The following is a 21,562-nucleotide window of genomic DNA, read 5'->3' on the forward strand; positions in this document are numbered from 1 at the left end:
AGACAAAAAAAAACTTTATAACAAGAATTTATTTCCGTCATCAGCTGGGCATACAGTTTACTACATTTGCTTCTGTCTCTCTAAATCAATGACATACCATAAATAAATAAGTAAATATCTCAGTCCTTAGGCATTTCTAAAGGAATGAAAGTAAAGTTGAATTTGTGATGATTAAAAACTAATCTTAAGATGTAGCAAGGCCATATAATTTGGGACAACCATCTAATTTCTAAGAACCTCAGGGAACTCAGCTATCAAAAAAAAAGAAAAAGACTAACAGAAACCTAAACAAAGTCTACAGGCTAATTAATAGAAGAAAAATATACATACTTGCATAAATGGCTAATAACATATATGCTCTGCTGACCTTATGTAGTATACAATTAAATGCCACTGAAAATAGCCTGCACTTCTACAGATCTTACTGTGTGCCAGGCACTGTTCTATAAATAATACATAAGAAATAAATGTATAGACAATAAATATAATATAGAAGAGTGAACTACTACAATACTGTAAAGTAATTAGCCTTCAATTAAAATGAATAAATTTATTAAAAACAAAACAAACAAACAAAAAGAATAGTGATCAGGATCCCAGGATGTGGAACCAGAGTGCCTAGATATAATCCCGGGTCCACTACTAATTAAAGGTGAGTTCTTGAGCATGTTTACTTCTTAGGGCCAAATAGGGACATTAACAAGACTTAAGCTCAGTGGGCAGCAGTGAGGACAGAACGAGCTAATATGCCCAGAGGACACAGAAGAGCGCCTGGCGCACACTCAGCACTCAGATGCTGACATCAGTATTACTTTTATAACAATACCACATTATTACAGTTACATCTACAAGAGGCAAACTGTGTATTTGCCAAGGATACTGCTGTCCCCCTGTGGTGGCTTTTAGTTTTATTTAACTGTATGAGTCTGCCAGGGCATGGTTTAAAATTATTACTGTATTTTTTAGGCTCTTCCCTGGTGGCTCAGCAGCAAAGAATCCGCCTACCAATACAGGAGACACAGGGTGTTTGATCCCTGGGTCGGGAAGATCCCCTTGAGAAGGAAATGGCAACTCACTCCAGTATTCCTGCTGGGATAATTCCATGGACAGAGAGGCATGGTGGGCTCCAGAACCCAGGGTTGCAAAAGAGTCTGACATGACTTAGCAACTAAACAACAAATAACAATTGCATTTTTTAACCTTAACGACATGTTTACAGGTTCAAGTATTATGTCTGCTCCTGTGTTAAATACTAAGTGAAACCTAAATGGAAACACTAAAGACTGACATTCTAGGGCTTCCCTGGTGGCTCAATGGTAAAGAATCGGCCTGCCAATGCAGGAGACATGGGTTCAATCCCCGGTTCCAGAAGATTCCACATGTACCACAACTGCTGAGCCTGCCCTCTACAGCCCAGGAACCACAACTCCCGAGCCCACACACCGTAACTAGAGAGTAGACCCTGCTCGCCTCAACTAGAGAAAAGCCTGCGCAGCAATGAAGACCAGTACGGCCATAAATCAATCAATCAATCAAAAGAAAAAATCCTGATGTTTTTGGGCTTTGCTTTGCAAAACAGCTTTGGAACCACAAAATCAGCATCACCTAGAGGCCTGTTAGAAACACTCAGTCCCAGAAGACCCAGCGCATTTGGCCAATACAGTTTATGTTTCTTTTCATGGAGTGGATAACGTTTGAGGTTTTTTTTCTTCTTAATACTCAGTACTTCCTTTTCTGTGCCTTGAAGGTTCCTGGATGCTATTCAGTCTTTTCAAAGCAGGTACAACACTATTTTTCAGGATACTTTAAAGAGAAAAACACATTTAGGCCACAGAATTCTTTCAAACAATATTTTATAAAAATCAGATACTAAAATGCAATATTCAAATCCAAATAAATACTGGTTTATATAGCTAATGTTGTTGCTTTATAAAAAGTGATAGAAATCACCAAGAAGTGGGATTAGGTCACAACTGCAACATGAAAACTTGATGTTGGGACATCCCTGGTGGTGCAGTGGATAAGAATCTGCCTACCAGGGACATGGATTTGATCCTTGGTCCAGGAAGATTCCACATGCCAAGGAGCAATTAAGCCCGTGTGTCACAACTACTGAGCCCGCGCTCTAGAGCCCGTGCTTTGCAACAAGAGAAGCCGTGGCAAGAAAGCCACGCACCACAACTAGTAAGTAGCCCGCATGATCTTTTTTTTTAATTCATGTCTACAACTGGGTACTTCCCTAGTGGCTCAAAGGGTAAAGCATCTGCCCACAATGCGGGAGACCCGGGTTCAATCCCTGGGTCGGGAAGATCTCTTGGAGAAGGAAATGGCAACCCACTCCAGTATTCTTGCCTGGAAAATGCCATAGATGGAGGAGCCTGGTAAGCTACAGTCCATGGGGTCGCAAAGAGTCAGACACGACTGAGTGACTTCACTTTCACTTTCAGTTAACGTTACAAGATCAAGCCCTTAATCTGTGTATGCAGGTTCTTGAACTTTTAAAATAAGTGATTAATATAATGATTCATTAGTATAATAATACAGTGGTTCTCAAAGTTTGGTCCCTCAATCAATAGTATCACTTATGAACTTGTAAGAATTATTTATTACATTCCTGGGTCTCACCCCAGACCTACTGAATCAAATACTAGATTTGGGGACCAGCAATTTATGGTTTAACAAGCCCTCCAGGTAATCCCGATGCATGCTAAATTTGGGAACTCCAACAGTGGTTCTGGTATAGTAAGTTAGTATACTAAGTTTTCCATCAATAGCTTGAATTCAGTTCCACCTGATCAAGTCTGAAGAGGTATGAATGTTGGAAGTAGGATACTAAGATGCTGAAACCCAACCTTTACGCCTGGAGACAAGTGCACCTATGACCAAGCCCATGAATTACAAAGAAACTATGTGATTTACAGCTGATGTAGTTCAAAGTTATTGCACTTGACTATCTACTATGCATGGTTGCAGGGTTATTTATAAAGTCTGTATAACTTTAAACTTTTTACAAAACAACATTTTTTATAATTATGCAAGCTTGCAAAGTGAAAATAAAACCTGTTTGTCTGAAAAACAGAAAGAAAGTCAATCTGTGGTAGATAATGTGAAGGTACTTATGAGCCTAACTAAGATCTTGAATCCTAAAATCTTGACACGATTATCTTATTTTATTTTTAATTAGAGGATTATTACTTTAAATATTGTGATGGTTTCCACTATAGACCAACACGAATCAGCCACATGCATACATATATCCCCTTCCCTCTCAACCCTAAATTCTTACTTACCAGAACTCAATTACATTCAGGCATTTTTAATTTTTAATGGAACATAATTCAGTACACTGCTCTTAAGTGTTTACACATAATTTTTGATAAAATTTTACAAAGCAATGAATTATATAATCCTGAAAGGAGCAAAGTTCACGCATATGTGACTATAGGTACAAATTCAGTATTTAAAACACAGTCAAAGAGAAAAGAGAAATTCTCTTAAGGAACTTTTTTAAGACCAATATCCAGGTTTAGGTCTTTTTAAGGTAACAAAATAAAATTTAAAAGTATTTAACACCTGTAATGAATAATAGTACACAGATGTCAAGACTGTGTTCTCACTATACTGATTAAATGTAAAATACCTCTAAATAAACTAACTGGGTAAGGAATAGTCCTGTACATAGTATGAGAAGGAAAAAGGAATTTTTTTTTAATAACAAACACTATCTCAGGAAATGAAAACTTTAAGAAATCACATAAAAATAAACTAGATATCTATCAACTTAAATAATTTATATGTTAGAGATTAGAAGTGTTGATTCTCAAATTACCTGCTATACCTTCCAAGCATACTAAATCATAAGTTTTCAAGTCCTAAACAACATAATTTTGAGGCTCATCCCCTAAGCAAGAATCTCTTTCAAAAGATTTAACTCTTAACTACAAAACACATTTTACACATAGAAAAAAACTAAAAATCACTTTACTTACTCCATGATCTTTTTAGATTTTACCTATATTGATTTCTTCTACTGCTAAAGATGTATCTAAGACACCTGTCCTGATGGTGATACCAAGAGGAAAATTAAACTTAATAAAAGATGCAGGTTAAGGCAAGCTGCTTAAATCACAGGTTTAAATTTCGTAATTATTTTGTATAAGGAACATAAACCTGGGAATTGCTTCTCCATGAGTCTATTAGGCTTCTTCCTTCTAACATCTGTACAGGATGAAATTCCATTATTTTCACCTCCTACCTCTACTACCAGTTACTCCTCCACTGAAACTTAGAAGGCAGCAGCACAGTAATTAAAAGCGGAGACCACAGAGTTGATGGATCTGGATTTGAAACCCAGGTCTGCAAGTTCAAATTGCTAGCTATATGTTCTTAGAAAATTTTGTGAAGCTGTTTCTTCTGCCATGAAACTGGCTTATTACTACCCATGCGTAGGGACTGTTGTGAGGAATAAATTTAAATAGCAGTAAAAATCCTTAGCACAGTGCCTGATATATAGCACACCTTATGGAACAATGATAATCAAAACAATGACTGTCAACAGAAAGATAAATACCACATGCTATCACTTATATATGGAATCTAAAACATGACATAAATGAACTTATCTACAAAAGAGAAACAGACTCATAGATATCAGACTTGTTGGGGGGGGGGGAGTGGGGATGGACTGAAAGCTTGGTGTTGGTAGATGTAAACTATTATATACAGAACAGAAAAATAATAAGGTCCTACTGTACAGCACAGGGAAATATATTCAATATCCTTTGATAAACCATAATGGAAAAGAATATGAAAAAATAAATATATACACACATGCATAAATGAATCACTTTGCTGCACAGCAGAAATTAACACAACGTTGTAAGCCAACTAAACTTAAATAGAATAAAAAAACAAAGATGACAAAATAATACTCTTTTCATGTAGAGCCTATTAAAAAATCTTTCCAGTTTATTTTTCTCTCTTTCATTCATTTCTTAACTTAATATACACCTACTAGGCTGTATAAATTGCCAATATCCATTGGATCATAGAAAAAGAGAATTCCAGAAAAACATCTACTTCTGCTTCATTGACTACGCTAAAGCCTTTGACTGTGGATCACAACAAGCTGTGGAAAATTCTTAAAGAGATAGGAATACCAGACTACCATACCTGTCTCCCATGAAACCTGAATGCAGGTCAAGAAGCAACAATTACAACCCGACATGGAACAACAAACTGGTTCCAAATTGGGAAAGGTGTACCTCAAGGATGTATATTGTCACCCTGCTTATTTAACTTATATGCGGAGTACATCATGAGAAATGCTGGGCTGGATGAAGCACAAGTTGGGATCAAGTTTGCTGGGAGGAATATCAACAACCTAGAAATGCAGATGACACCACCCTTATAGCAGAAAGTGAAGAGGTACTAAAGAGCCTCTTGATGAAGATGAAAGAGTGAAAAAGCTGGCTTAAAACTCAGCATTCAAAAAATGAAGATCATGGAACCCAGTCCCATCACTTCATGGCAAATAGAGGGGAAAACAATGGAAACAGTGACGGGTTGTTTTCTTGGGCTCAAAAATCACTGCAGATGGTGACTGCAGCCATGAAATTAAAAGACATTTGCTCCTTGGAAGAAAAGTTACGACAAACTTAGACAGCATATTAAAAAGCAGAGATAGTACTTTGCTGACAAAGGTCCATGCAGTCAAAGCTATGGTTTTTTTCAGTAGTCACGTATGATTGTGAGAAAGTTAGTTGCTCAGTCGTGTCTGACTCTTTGCAATCCCATGGACTATAGCCTGCCGGGCTCCCCTGTTCATGGAATTTTCCAGGCAAGAATACTTGAATGGGTTGCCGTTTCCTTCTCCAGGGGATCTGCCCAACCCAGGAATTGAACACAGGTCTCCTGCGTTGCAGACAGATTCTTTACCATTTGAGCCACCAGGGAACCCCAGATGGATGTGAGAGCTATACCATAAAGAAGGACGAGGACAGAAGAATTGATGCTTTTGAACTGTGGTGTTGGAGAAGACTCTTAAGAGTCCCTTGGACTGCAAGGAGATCCAACCAGTCCATCCTAAAGGAGATCAGTCCTGGATATTCATTGGAAGGACTGATGCTGAGGCTGAAGCTCCAATACTTTGGCCAGAGCTAACTCATCAGAAAAGACACTGATGCTAGGAAAGATTGAAGGCAGGGGGAGAAGGGGATGACAGAGGATGAGATTGTTGGATGGCATCACCAACTCAATAGACATGAGTTTGAGCAAACTCCAGGAGATAGTGAAGGACAGGGAAGGCTGGCGTGCTGCAGTCCATGGGGTTGCAAAGTCAGACACAACTGAGTGACTGAGCACACACGTGGCAGCCAATGTTAGGCATTTAGGGGGAGAAGATACTTATTGAAAAATGAGGAAGAAAAGAACCCTTGTCCTCAAAGAACTGACCAAGCAGTAAAAGAGAAAAACAGAAATAACTATGTTAAGCGCTATAAAAGCCACATAGATACCATGGGTAACCAGAAGAAAAAACATCTGATCACACAACCAGGACAGGTTTCCTAGAGGAGATGGTAGTTAAGTCTTAGATAAGTATTTCACAGATGAAAGGAAAATAATACTCCAGGCAGAGAAAATAGCAAGACACAGAGACATACATAAAAGTATATACACGTGTACACACTCACCAAAAAAATGCATAAATATATACACTGCACACAATATCAGTTTTTAGTTATAAGTGAAGGAAGTCAGTATTTATACAGAATCTAACTAGCAAAGTACCTTTTACTACAAAGATAATAACCAATGAGAAACTGCTTAATGATAAAGCAAGATTTCCCAACGTTGGCACCACTGACCTTTTGGACCAGGTAATCCTTAGTTGCAGGGTGCTGTCCTATACAATGATTACACCTGGCCTCTACCCACTAGATACCAGTAGTACCCTCACACACACTCATCCCTGACTTGTGATCATCAAACACATCTCTGGATATTGCCAAATGTTCCCTGCTAACTGCTAAGTCACTTCAGTCGTGTCCAACTCTGTGCGACCCCATCCCTGGGATTCTCCAGGCAAGAACACTGGAGTGGGTGGCCATTTCCTTCTCCAACACATAAAAGTGCAAAGTGAAAGTGAAGTCGCTCAGTCATGTCCGACTCTTCGCGACCCCATGGACTGCAGCCCACCAGGCTCCTCCGTCCATGGGATTTTCCAGGCAAGAGTACTGGAGTGGGGTGCCACTGCCTTCTCTGAAATGTTCCCTGAGGGTACCACTATGTGGTAGGCAGTGTTCTATGCTTCTCATTGATTATCTCATTTAACCTAACAACACAGTATCAACTACACATATAATAGTATCAGAGGTAGTTTTTATTTTCCCCATCTTACAAATAAAGAAACTGAAGCCAAGGGTTAAAAAACTTGCCAAAAATCACACAACCAGCCTGCACGGAACCCCACAGTACAGCTTCAGCCCCTACTATAAGCACTGTTTTGTTGTCTCTTATTCATGTTTCAGCCTTTTTCATCTGATACTTGAAAATATTTTGAATATTATCCAAAAGTAAAAACTGTAATAATCCACACAGTTCAGTTCAGCTCAGTCGTGTCTGACTCTTTGCGACCCCATGAATTGCAGCATGCCAGGCCTCCCTGTCCATCACCAACTCCCGGAGTTTACTCAAACTCATGTCCATCCAGTCGGTAATGCCATCCAGCTATCTCATCCTCTGTCATCCCCTTCTCCTCCTGCCCCCAATCCCTCCCAGCATCAGGGTCTTTTCCCATGAGTCAACTCTTCGCATGAGGTGGCCAAAGTATTGGAGTTTCAGCTTCAGCATCAGTCCTTCCAATGAACACCCAGGACTGATCTCCTTCAGGATGGACTGGTTGGATCTCCTTGCAGTCCAAGGGACTCTCAGGAGTCTTCTCCAACACCACAGTTCAAAAGCATCAAATTTTCAGCGCTCAGCTTTCTTCACAGTCCAACTCTCACATTCATACATGATTAATGGAAAAACCATAGCCTTGACTAGATAGACCTGTGTTGGCAAAGTAATGTCTCTGCTTTTTAATATGCTATCTAGGTTGGTCATAACTTTCCTTCCAAGGAGTAAGCGTCTTTTAATTTCATGGCTGCAGTCACCATCTGCAGTGATTTTGGAGCCCAAAAAAATAAAAGTCTGACACTGCTTCCACTGTCTCCCCATCCATTTCCCATGAAGTGATGGGACCAGATGCCATGATCTTAGTTTTCCCAATGTTGAGCTTTAAGCCAACTTTTTCACTTTCCTTCACTTTCATCAAGAGGCTTTTTAGTTCCTCTTCACTTTCTGCCAGAAGGGTGGTGTCATCTGCATATCTGAGGTTATTGATATTTCTCCCGGCAATCTTGATTCCAGCTTGTGCTTCATCCAGCCCAGCATTTCCCATGATGTACTCTGCATATAAGTGAAATAAGCAGGGTGACAATATACAGCCTTGACGGACTCCTTTTCCTACTGGGAACCAGTCTGTTGTTCCATGTCCAGTTTTAACTGTTGCTTCCTGACCTGCATACAGATTTCTCAAGAGGTAGGTCACATGGTCTGGTATTCCCATCTCTTTCAGAATTTTCCACAGTTTATTGTAATCCACACAGTCTAAGGCTTTGGCATAGTCAATAAAGCAGAAATAGATGTTTTTCTGGAACTCTCTTGCTTTTTCGATGATCCAGTGAATGTTGGCAATTTGATCTCTGGTTCCTCTACCTTTTCTAAAACCAGCTTGAACATCTACAAGTTCACGGTTCATGTATTACAACACAATCCACACAAGTGTTAAGTTAAATAAAAAGACTCAACCTCAACTCAGGACAAATTAACAAGTATATTTTAAGCACTGACTATATGTATGCCCAGTACCAACTTTAGGAACTGGACTGGTTCAAAGAAAACAAAACTACATTTATTAAGGATTTGGCTCAGGACCTTTTCAACACATTATCTCTCTGAAATCTCACAACATCCTGTGAGGTAGGTATCAACTTATTTTCAAGTGAGGAAGCCAAGGTTCAGAAAAGAAAAGTGGTCCCTGACCGAAAAAGGCTTACAATTTAATTGAAGATATAAGAAAAGTATTTAAAAAAAAAAAAAAGTATTTTAAGACAGAGAATACCAAGTAAAATACCTCCGTTAACACACAGAACATGAGAAATTAAAAAAGAGCAGGAGGAAAGCTCCTTTGTGGCTTCCCTTGTGGCTCAGCTGGTAAAGAATCTGCCTGCCGTGCAGGAGACCTGGTTTCAATCCCTGGGTTGGGAAGATCCCCTGCAGAAGGGAAAGGCTTACCCACTCCAGTATTCTGGCCTGGGGAATTCCATGGACTGTCCATGGGGTCGCAAAGAGTCGGACACAACTGAGCAACTTTCAGGAGGAAAGCATAGATCACTAGTTAGTCAGAGAATACTTCTTAAAAGAGGTTTCCAGTATCCCCCCTTTGAAATGAAATGGATGAGCAAAGTATGATAAGCTGGGGAGGAGTAACACTTCTGTAAATAATGTGGAGCAGAAGTGCGGGGCCTGAAAGGAAGGCTGTGTGACAGCCAATGTAAGCAGCAAGCCAAGGAAAAAATGAGTAAAAAGCCTGCCTTCAAACGAAGACCGCGCGGCAGCTGGAGAGCAGTGAGACTAGTGACATGCCGTCAGGGCGCTCCTGCCACAAACCCTCTCAAGCACAGCAACAACGCCAAAGACCCGCAGGCGGACTCGTAGGGCTGGTCAGTGGAGACTCAGACATAGGAGGTCAAACACCAAGTTTCACAGGATGAGACACAGGTCATCTGCTTTGCTTTCATGTATTCTGCACCCTTCAACCAGAATGTAAGTCTCAAGCGGGCAGGGATTACAATGTTCTGTTCACTAGATCAATGCCTAGCACGGTAAGTGTTCAATTAACATCGCTGCTGAGTAAAAGCAGTATTCAAAGTAGTGACATATTCAAAAACAAAGGTCACAAAGGCCTTCAGCAACACAAAAATAACAATAATAGTGTAATATTTACTACTCTTGCAATAATTACCATTTATTGAGCACTAACTCTGAGCCAGACACTGTGATCCATTATCTCAACCCTCTCAACCTCTAAGAGAGAGGCACTACTATCATCACCTCAGTTTTACAGGTTCATATACTGAATAAATAACTTGCCCAAGGTCACAAAGCAGCACAGCTGGAACCTGGGTCTGTTAACGCCAAGGCCTAGCTATGACCTACTCTGTCACACATACAGAATTACAAACACCCTTCTTGGGCAAAGCTAGGGAAATGCAGCCAATGAGGGGAACGTGGCCCATGAGGAAAAACAATGAAACAAGACAAAAAAGAAACTCCAACATACTCAAAAACTGTATGTCTGCCCCCTCCTCTAGCAGGTACTATGGAAATTTTCCCACCCTAGAATACACAGATTATCCCACATAGATTAAAACTTCAATGGCTTAAAGAATCCAGATGTTGAAAAGCTAGGAACTAGAGTCAATCACGTAATCAACATTTCAAAGGGTGGTAGACAACAAGTGGTAACACCCCAGGTCCACAACCCAAAGAAATAACAGGGTGTGAGCTCTGACTAAGGCTGACCTCAAAACTTCCCGAGCCATTCTCCCCAATCTGCTGCTTCGTTCCCTCCTTCGCTGTGTCTCTCCCCTCCTCTGTACATCCCATCTCTCTCTCCTCTCCTACTAACAGGCCTTTACCAAAACTTGGGAATCATTTGTTTCCTACACTAAATTTCTAATATAGTGAGTTACCATTTCCATATTTCTCTAACAAAAACAAGCCTACCTGTGTAATATTCAGGTAGAAAAAAATGTTCCCCACTTATTACAGCTGCATTCCAAAGGTTATATTATCAAAGTCACACAGTCAATGAAGAGACCACCAATCACGCGAAAAAAAGCTGATGACCCACGTATTTATTTATATAGCCTCTGGTATTGCAGACATAATAAATAAACAGGAAGAAATTAAACTCACTAGAAAGACTGTGCTCTTCTCCCACCTACCCAGTAACCTATTCATAACCATAATCCTTTCTGAAAATCTCTAAAATGGAAAGAAGCATAACTCCAGAATTAAAACTCCAATTGCAAGCACCAAAGAAAAATATTTAAAAGACTGAATTTGTTTAAAAACTGAAATATTCGTTAAATTACTTAACCAGAGATCCACTAATATATAAGTCAATCTAATTTCTGCATAAGAATGAGGACAAGAGTTGGCAAGAAAAACAGTGCTAAGAAATATATCTCAATCTTTTCTTTCTGCCTTCGGATTTTTTTCATACTTCTCTTAAACATACAGTTCAATTAAATAAACAAACTATGAAGACATAGGCAAACTGTTCTCAAAATAGAAATACTTTCCAAATACAAAAAAACTATCAAGAAGCATTTATTTCTTGAACTGGCCAATAGAACAGTGATATGCCAAGCTTGAAGGAAAAGTTATCTCTGAAAACTGATCCTGCATTTAGTAAATATTAAGCATGAAAAGGGAATATCCCTTCCTCCCTCTCATCATTTTAGAAAAAGGAGAAAGTTAAAAATTTAGTAAAAGAAAATCACCTAAATAAAATTCCTTCCATTTTAGTTTGAGATGTACTCACACAAATAAAACTTATTAAACTTCATGATTTTTTCAAAGTTTTTTATTCTCAAGTGTTAAGAGATGGACAGTTAAATGGCTTGATAACACAACTGAAAAGTGAAGTGAAGTCACTCAGTCATGTCCGACTCTTAGCGACCCCGTGGACTGTAGCCCGCCAGGCTTCTCTGTCCATGGGATTCTCCAGGCAAGAATACTGGAGTGGGTTGCCATTAACACAATTACATACTGCTACTACTAAATGGACAATTTAAACCATAGTTACTTTCAGAGATAATCAATAAATTATTCAAAAAAGAGTCCTTTCTAATCTAAGCACTATTGAGGTCTTTAGGGGTAAATTCAAGTTCTAATTATGTTTAAATAAGTCTTTCTTTTCTATAAATAATAAGCACAGCAATTCTGCCATTTCTTTAAGATTTTTTTAAATAAAAATGTTAATGAATCATACACTGTTTCAGAGGCTTTTGAAAACACTGCAGAATTACTTCAATATAATTTGTTAAGCTCAAGGCTGAATTTAAGTGTTGGGCAATATAAAGCCTGACATTACCCTTCTGTCTATGTTATACTTTAAAAGATCTTTACCATAATAAGTTAATAGTCATGGGTCATCTATATGCCAGGCACTGGAAGAGCTTCACATACATTTTACATTATCTCATTTAATCCTAACAACCCTGTGTAAGATATGTCCCATCAACAGGTGATGGAGCCAATAGTTAAAGGCTAAGTAGCTTGTCCTAGGCCACAAAGGCAAGAGAAGTATTGCCTAACTAATGGGGCTTCTGCCTCCAGAGCATCAGTGTATTTTATGAGAGAAATGAGAAACAAATTAGCAACACGTTGCTTGTTCCAAGTATGTATAATAGTTTCCACCATTAGACAGTTCTAAACTGCCCACCACTATAAGTGGTGCTGGAAAAGACTCTTGAGAATCCCTTGGACTGCAAGAAGATCAAGCCACTCAATCCAAGAGGAAATCAACCCTGAATATTCATTGGAAGGACTGATGCTAAAGCTCTAATACTTTGGCCACCTGATGCAAAGAGCTGACTCATTGGAAAAGACCCTGATGCTGGGAAAGATTGAAGGCGGGAGGAGAATGGGATGAGAGAGGATGAGATGGTTGGATGGCATCACCGACTCAAGGGACGTGAGTTTGAGCAAACTCCGGGAGATGATGAAAGAAAGGAGGACCAGCATGCTGCAGTTCATGGGGTTGCAAAGAGTCGAACATGACTGAGTGACTAAACAACAACATTAGTGGGGCAAGTCCTCCTCAGACCTAGAGATGTGCAAAGGTCTATTACTACCCACTACACTGCCCTGAAAAGCACGCCGTCCTACAAGTCTCACTAAGATACATACTTTCTTTCAAAAACAAACCAGCAATTTGTTTTGACACTTCACATCTAGCCTAACATATGTTGATGGGTTCAGTATATTGTCCTATGGTGAACCTCTCAGAAGAAAGCCCAAGTGATATTAAAAATACTTTGCACCACTATCTTTTTAACAGTTCCTAAATTCCACAGCAGCCATGAAGGAGCATCTAGCATGACTCGTGTGCACACAGACATACACACAGCTCATGCAACCTCCTGCCTAAAGCCACCAGATTTCCAGTAGCTAACCTTCAGCTGTAAAAAAAGGGCAGAGGCGAAACAGCAAAGCAACAGAAACTGCACAATACCTGACTGAGCTACAATCTACTCCTTAGGTGAATGGGGAAAGAGAGCAAAAAACAAGATACGAAGCAATAACGTCTCTTGTGCATTTTTATTCATTACTTTTCAACCACCTGCATTGCAGGATAATACAACACATATTTTCTTCTATTAGCTTACAGTTTTAGAGAAATCAATTGTTACTCAAAACTTTTTAAGGGAACATGTTAGAAAAACTGCTATACGTTCTGTCACTCAATATCCAGATCAAGCACAGATATTCCCTCAAATATTTCACAATTCTGAAGATAGACTAGGAAGAACTACTAACTATACATGTGTGTAAAAGTGTAATTATTAGAAAATATATATCCCATAGTGTTCAGAAAATGTCAAGCAGATTTAGAAAACACTCTAAACCTGTTGTGGAAGGGATCAGTGAGACAGTATCAATGAGGTTATCACAAGAAAGTAGCAAAAATCTACTACACTAAGGAATCAGACAGACTGGCTTGACACCTGGTGAGGGAAAGACACAAAGTAGAAATGTTTAACAGCAGGAGTCCATTATTTGGAAACAACTTTACTCATCTGTTGGTAATGACAATTCAGCTACAAGTAATTAAAAAAAAAAATTATACACCTCTCTTTTCCCTAGTCCACTGAAAGTGTCACCAATATAGAATATTTCTATTTGGAGTATTTGCAGATAGGAGACAGACATCTTGTGTCTTTTAAACTGCCACTAATCCTTAAACTTGAAATAAAAGGAAGACTTTTAAAAAGAGCAAAGAAACAATCATCTCCTAATGAACGAGAAAGCAACTTTAAAGTGACCTTCTTTCTAAAAGGTATACTAAAATTGTCAGGCTGTGTAAAATTGTCAGACTCCTTTTTTTAAAGGAAGAGGAACCGAAGTTATCAATTATATGTAGAAACATTATGTAAAGTAAAAGCAGGTTTGAAACCAAAAAGTGGTCACTACTGCAAGAATAATCCCTTCCCCTGCCTGAGATAAATAAGTCCTATGAAACCAGGGTAAAAATATACCACCATCCAATATTAACAAATGAAACAAAAGTTTTGATATTAGCTATGATGTAACATTGAACAAAATGAACTGTCCTTTCTAAACAACACATTTGCAATTTATTTGTTGGGAATCTATTAAACCATGTTACATTTACCCTTAAGAACACAGCAAAACTTTTTAAAGTACACAATTAAATGATGTAAGTGATCTGTTAAGATCAAGTATTTTCAAGTATTAACTTGAAATTAACAAAAATTGTGGAGTCAGTAATTCTACCCACTGATGGACACTGCAAAAGATCACCAAAGCTTTAAGAAACAGAAGGATCAAACTTTAATGATCTTAAGGTTTGACTAGTACTTTCACCTGATTCAAACAAACCATGAACAATTCTAATTTTATATCTAAAGTAAATGCTCTACAGCTTATTTTCAGAACCTTTCAAAATTATACTCACAAGTTTCTTCAAAGATACTTCAGAGATGCTTCTGGCCCTGATACACAGCCAATATATCACCATATGGTATCTTATATGCTATGGTATCTTTGAAAGAGAAATCCAAGCAGTCCCTACTTTTTAGCTGCATCCCTTTACAGATGGCATTGCCTCTGCTCCTCAGTCCATAGTTTTTCATCACTATGGAGGCAAAAGGACCTTTGAACAGAAGACTGTGCAGAACCATTTTAAGACAGCCTCAAAGATATATATCTCATTTAGAAAACAGAGACCAGCTAAAATAGCCAGTCCCAGCTTTGTAGTGGAAGGAAGCTCACACTGCATGTGAGTGGACCTGGCAGTGTTTTATACCAGGGATCCGTAAACTACCAGTCAAACCCAGTCCACTTTGTTTTTATGTATACGGCTTTATTAGAACACAGTCACACACATTCACTTACGTATTGTCTGTGGCTGCGTTCACATGTCAACAGCAGAACTGAATCTTTGCAACAGAGACCATATGGTTCCCAAAATCTAAACTATTTACTAATTGGCCCTTCACAAAGAAAAAAGTTTGCCAACCCCTCCTCTGCACAATGAGATGCTGGAGGAAACACAAGATTTCTCCAAGCACCACCTTCAAGTACACGAACTGGGCGCCTGCTAACTACATGTGGGCTTTGGGATCATCCAGTGTTTAAACACACACACACACACGACTCTTTCATTCATCCCAAATGAGTCCCAAAGTTGCTAAGGCAGAGCACACGAGGTGATCATTCCCTACTATGAGCCCCATCTTCCCCATTGTCTTTACTAGTAGATCAAGTCAACCCAAAAAGGCCCTTTAAAGTTCATCAAAACATGGTTTCACCTGCAGAAAAAATGTGGAAAATAGAGGGTGAGAAGAGAAGGCACACATGGCATATATTCCAAGTCCTAGACTACCTTCGATCTAGCTCCCTGTCTAAATAGCTATGGCCATTTCAATTACTGCTCTGAGGAAGAGGCCAAAGAAACTACTAAGAAGGTGAATTCAAACTAAGGAACGCAGAAAAGTGTGAAATATGTATTTCCTACCTCATAATCCTTAATCCTTGTTAGATGCTGATGATACTGTGCTCTGGTCAGTCATGTCCAACTCTTATGAGGCCCCACAGACTGTAGCCCACCAGGCTCCTCTGTCCATGGCATTTCCCAAGCAAGAAAACTGGAGTGGGTTGCCATTTCCTTCTCCAAGGGATCTTCCTGACCCAGGGATCACACTGCATCTCCTGCATTGGCAGGTGGATTCTCTACTATTGCATCACCTGGAAAGCCCTTGTTAGAGAACACCCTATATGCAAGTTTCACCACAAAAATTTTAAATATTTTTAATTTCTTAAAGATCAGTCTTCCACTGTCTATAAATGCTTCGAAGATGTCTAAATTCTTTTAAGTGCCAAATTGGTTTTTGCTTGTTTTTTAATAGAAAGGTTTTTAAGGCATTTTCAGCATGCTGTGCCAACACAGGGATATCCCCTCCATTGTATGGGACACAAAGACACGCACCAACTGCAGCAGGGGAAGTAGCCTTCTCTGCCAGCTATTTTTAGCCCCACTTCGTCATGTTAAAGACCAAACTTAGGATAATAATGAAAGGCAAACTTTTAAAAAGATGAGTTTGATGAAACAGATCTGTCCCTTCTTGTACAAGTTCCTTAAAACTGAAATTTTATATATTCTTCTGAACGTAATCTCAAAGGACCTATATAGCCTACAAAAAGCTTGTTAGCTATTTCAAAGATAATCATATGCCCTAAGACTGAACTGGTGGCCATGTTTAAAGGTCATTCCTTCCTTTTCAATTTCAACTCTCATTCACTTTCAGTCTCATCCATTCTTTGTTCTTCCTCTATCTTTGCTAACTTTAACAAATTCTCCTCCTCCCAAGTAAATGTACCCATTTTTTGGCTCATTCTCTCCATAAACACTATAGAGAAACCATAGTACTTAATAATGACTCCCAGTTTTCAGCATATCCCTCATCATTTTACTGTTTTGAAACTGAATCAGTATCCAAGTTTAACCCTAAAATTTGATGTCCAAAACAAAGTCCATTGCCCCATTTTTTAATTACTCTTTTTAAGAAACCACTGCTGCTGCTGCTAAGTTGCTTCAATAGTGTCCGACCCTGTGCGACCCGGCAGACGACAGTCCACCAGGCTCCCCTGTCTCTGGGATTCTCCAGGCAAGAATACTGGAGTGGGTTGCCATTTCCTTCTCCATAAGAAACCACTAGTACCACACTAACATACTGGGAGCATCTTCTTTTTCACTCCTGCATCTGTTATAGCCCTTCAGTTAACTGTGGTATAAAAATGTTAGTTCCCTAGAACACCAAAATCCTAATCCAGGTACAATGCCTCTTGGCCCAAAATACAATTTATCCTCAATGGTCTAAAATTACCCTCTAAAAAAACACTTCTCTCAATTCCTTCTTCAGGCTGTAAACATGTATCCACACAAACTGACCCTAAGTCTACTCAACAAATTCCCGCTGTATTCCCATAAGTTAACTTCCTAATTACATCTGTCCCTCACACCCTCCAGTTTCAAGAGTTCTAAACACTTTATCTCCACTTGCTCTTTTCTTCCAAAAAACAAAAAAACACCTTCCCCTGACTGAGATACTCCAGTAAGTTTTGTATGGTCCAACACCAGTATTTCTCTAATGAAACTGGTACCAACAGCAGCCAACACAGCAGTCACAGATGAAAACTAGTCCATTCTCCCTTTCCTGTGATTCTGTGCAATTTGTGTTTCGCTGCCTCTGCCACCCAGACACAAACGCATCTCAAAGGCAGGGGCCCCCAAATACTTTGCTGTTTCTTTGCTGCTCAAATATGCATACCATGATTTTTAACCAACGTATAGTCGAAACAGTATAAGTCTTAAAGCTGTAAACAACTTTGATGGAGCATAATCTACGCTCAAATTAGCTTGTTGCTGTCCTCCTTTCCTCCCCACCAAAAAGAGCCTATGCAAAACTAGATTCCTCTTCCTCCTAACTTTGTAAAGTATGGAATACATGACTTCCTCAAGGTCACAAAATAACAGATATACAGACCTTCGGTTTTGACTCCACATCTAATATTACATACTCTGCTCAATATTTTGATGTCAGTATCTATTCAAAAGAGAATATAAGACTTCTAACAAAAGCATAACAAGAACAAGGCATACAAAGAGAAACAAAACACCTGGAGAAGTTCCAGAGGAGGGCAAAGTGATGATGAGGATGGAAAAAATTATTCTAAGACAGACAAAAAGTCAGGAAAGATTATGGTAAAGAGAAACAATCAACATCTACAAAACCAGGAAAAGACGAACTCCAACTTGTTGTAGCAATTCTCAAAACACAAATTTGGGATGTGTCTTGAAACTTGAGACAGGTTTGGGAGAAATAAACGAACTGTTACATAGTTCAGGGGCTAATAAACTTGTAGAATTCATTTCTTCAAAAGAGAAACAATTCAGGATGAAAAGTGTTTTGAGAAAGTTTTAAACAAGATCCTGAATGAAAAGAGCATAGATAACCGCATTCCCACAAAGTTTCTACATTCATTCCCGCTAAGCTTCTCTCAGCAGTCGCTTCAGAGAGTCTGAGCTCACACAGCTGTCTGCAGGGGCCCTAATTCTTAGTACTGCCTATGTTCTGTTAAATAGAATTCCACCATATGCTTATGGTCTGTACAAATATATGAAATGTTAATTACTTTCCTGCACCTTAATCTGGCACACGGAGAGGATACCTAAATTACAAATAAAAGATTTTACAGATTTCACTTTTAAAATAAGAGGAAGAACATTCTTCTTCAAAGAATTAAACATCAGAAGGTTCTCCTCACTGTATAGAGAAACATTAGGTAAATAAGCAAAGCTTGAAGTCATCAAGTAGGACATATGCTACTAAAAAAAAAAAAAAAAGCACTTAAGGAAAAAATTTAGTAGCTTTCATAAACTGGTTAAAGTACTAAATTCTCTCCCCAAATCAGTTGCGATTCATAAGAACTCAGAATTTCCTGAATAACTGCAATCTGTTAGTGTCCTCCGGATACACAGGAATTACACCCAGGAAATGAGAAGGTAAAAAAATAACTCCTATACCAGTTGCTCCTGAAATGAAATCTCTCAAAGAAGACTGACCAAAAAAAAGTTTTACTTTCAGGAGTTCACAGAGTCAGAGGTTCCCACTTGGGAACCCAAATGAGTTGCCCAGGGCCAAAAACTACAGCGCAGTTTCCCACACGGTGTACCGGGAAAAGAGATATTACAGAGATGTCCTTTGTGCGCACATAGACTCGGGCTTCCTCAATTTCCTTTTGCCAATTACTGACCAGAAAGGTGTAAGTGTTCACTCTGAAGAAAGACAGAACTCCTCGAAGAGAAACCTGTGTGTACCCCACGTACCCAGCGCTAAAGGTCACAAAACACAGGGCTGCCGGATGCCTCTCCTGGTAGCGAGGACCAAGGTACCCCTCTCATCTACACACTCCCAACACTCCTGGAAAACATTGGCCCAACTCCAGAGGACGCCCCAGCATCCTCCCCCTTTCTAAACACCCCCCCCCCCCCCCGCCCCGCCACTCCCTTTCCCGGGGAACTCACACTTTAGAGAAGAACCGGCGGCGCTGAGAAACCGGGCTGCTTCCTGCCCTCTTCGGGACCGAGGCGGCAGCCCCGGCACGTCGCTGAGCAAGAAGCGGGGCTGGGATCGCCAAGCCGGGCGGCCACCCGGGTCTCTTCCGCGCGGCCGGAGCAGAGGCGGCGGCGGCGGCCCCGCTTACCTCCTCCTTTCCTCTTCCTGGGTCTCTTCAGGCTGGGTCTTCTGCCCGTCCCGGGCCACTTCTCCCCGACAGTCCCGTTTGGGAGGCTCCGGATTTTTGTCTTACAAAGTTTCTTCTGGGCGGAGGCTGCGGCCGGCCCCCCGGTCCCCCCCGGCCCCGCCGCCCTCGGGGCTGGGGCGGGGAGGGGGCTCTAAGAACTCCTACCGGAGTCCTGCCGAGGAGCCGGGGGGCCGGCGACGGGCCGAGAACGGAGACCCCCCCAAGGGGGCAGAGGGGCGGGGGAGGGAAGGGAAGGACGGCGGTGCCGGTCCCGCTGTCCCCGCCGCCCCGGCCGCCGCTTCACATTGGGGTCCCCGCCCCCCCGGCCGGGGGGCGTCTGCCCGGCGTGGAGCCCCGGCTCATGCACTCCGCGGCGAGATGCTACGGCCCCGGGCGGGTGGCCGAGGCGGCGGCGAGGTGGGGGACCCGGCCGGCTCCGCTCGGCGCCGCCCCCGCTCCCGGCTCCCGCATGTGTCGCTGCGGCTGGGACCCCCTCCCTCCACCTTGGGGGTCCCTCGCTCCGCGCCCCGGGACCAACAGAAGCTCCGGCCCCTCCTCAGCGTCCTCTCCCCGCCGAGCAGCGGACTAGTCCCGGCCCGAGGTAGCCACCTCCCTGCCCCCCAGCCACCGGCTCCGGCTCCGGCTCCGGCGTGTGCAGCCGCGGCTGCCGGCCGGGAAGGTGAGGGGGGGAGAAGAGAGGTGGCCGCGGCTCCCGCCGGCCCAGGTCAGGGCAGAGGTCCTGGCGGCGGCCGGTGCACGGGCGCTGGATCTCTCAGATGCTCCCTGGCTCTCACGCTCGCGGCGGCGGCGGTGGCGGTAGCGCCCGGAGCTCAGCTCGCTGTCTCCCTCGCTCAGTGCGGGGCTCTCGCCTCACTCCAGAGAGAGGGGCGGGAGGAAAACGGCGCGCAACAATGACGCAAGTCACCTAGCAACCGCTCCCCCCACCCGCCCTCCCTTTTCTCTCCGCTCGGAGGCTCACTCCCCTAGTCTTTTTTCACCTTTCCGATCACCCCGCCCTAGGCGCCTCTGGCGCGCTCTGATGACGCTCCAAGGGAAGAGGAAGTCGGGCTCCGCGAGCGGGTGGGTGCGCCTCGGGCCGCGGACTCGGTGTCGCTGCCGCCGCCTCTACGGCCGCGTCAGAACAGAAGAGAGGAAGGGGAGGAGCCGCGTGGAGCCTAAGCTGCCGCCTGAGCTTACCCCTGACCCGAGGGCGGTGGAGAGAGCTTGCTCTGTAGCGGTTTCCTTCAGAGCAGGTGGTGACTGCTCCTTGGGGAGTAAGGAGGAGGCCCAGGCCGCGCGGCCATGCTCGGGCGCGCACCACCCGAAGGTGAGGCATTTGGCCCCAAACGGGCCTTGGGAAAGCCCAGCTGCTCGAGAAGTTATCTTACATCTTGATCCGCCGCACCTGCTGGAGGGCGCGAGCGCCCCACCCTTCCCCTGGTGTGGAGCGACATCAGCGCCCGGTGACGCGTGGTCAGGCAGAGCAAATGTTTGATGAATGAATGAATGGCTCCCTCACTCGCGGAACTCAGAGGAGTTTGACGGAAGTCCAAGCGCTTTGTAAACTGCGTAGCATTGTAAAGATACGAGTTGTAACACATTGCTCTTACCCCTCTCCACCCCAAGGAAATGGGGCTGCGGCTGAAGTGAGGAATCCCAACCTAAGTCTTTAGTGAAAAAGGAGGCGAATTGTTGGGACGAAGGAAGGGAGCCGTCCTCCCAGGGATTTTGGAAGGATTTTTGACGTTTCAGGAGGAGAATTTAGTACTGCCTCCCTTTTAGGAATCTTTCATGTTTGTGGCTTGGAACTTTGGAGAGCTGGTATTAGTTGTTAATCAGTGTCCATTACTGTAATCAAGAAATTTTGGCCTGTGTTTCAGGTCTGACTCAAAGGCTA

General features: G+C 41.9%; 1 protein-coding gene across 3 annotated transcripts in view; it reads right to left on the reverse strand.

The window, feature by feature from the left end:
- The window catches only part of FBXW7 (F-box and WD repeat domain containing 7), a 215,993-nt gene extending 196,122 nt beyond the window's left edge, over positions 1 to 19,871 (reverse strand). For 2 of the 3 annotated variants that reach the window (XM_061142505.1, XM_061142504.1), the window contains exon 1: positions 19,448 to 19,871. The gene's annotated coding sequence lies outside the window, so the exon portion shown is untranslated. The remainder of the gene's footprint in view (positions 1 to 19,447) is intronic. The other variant, XM_061142503.1, reaches the window with a different exon arrangement.
- Positions 19,872 to 21,562: the final 1,691 nt, after the last annotated feature.

This window comes from Dama dama, chromosome 5 (genome assembly GCF_033118175.1).
Source record: "Dama dama isolate Ldn47 chromosome 5, ASM3311817v1, whole genome shotgun sequence".
NCBI classification, from domain to species: Eukaryota; Metazoa; Chordata; class Mammalia; order Artiodactyla; family Cervidae; genus Dama; species Dama dama.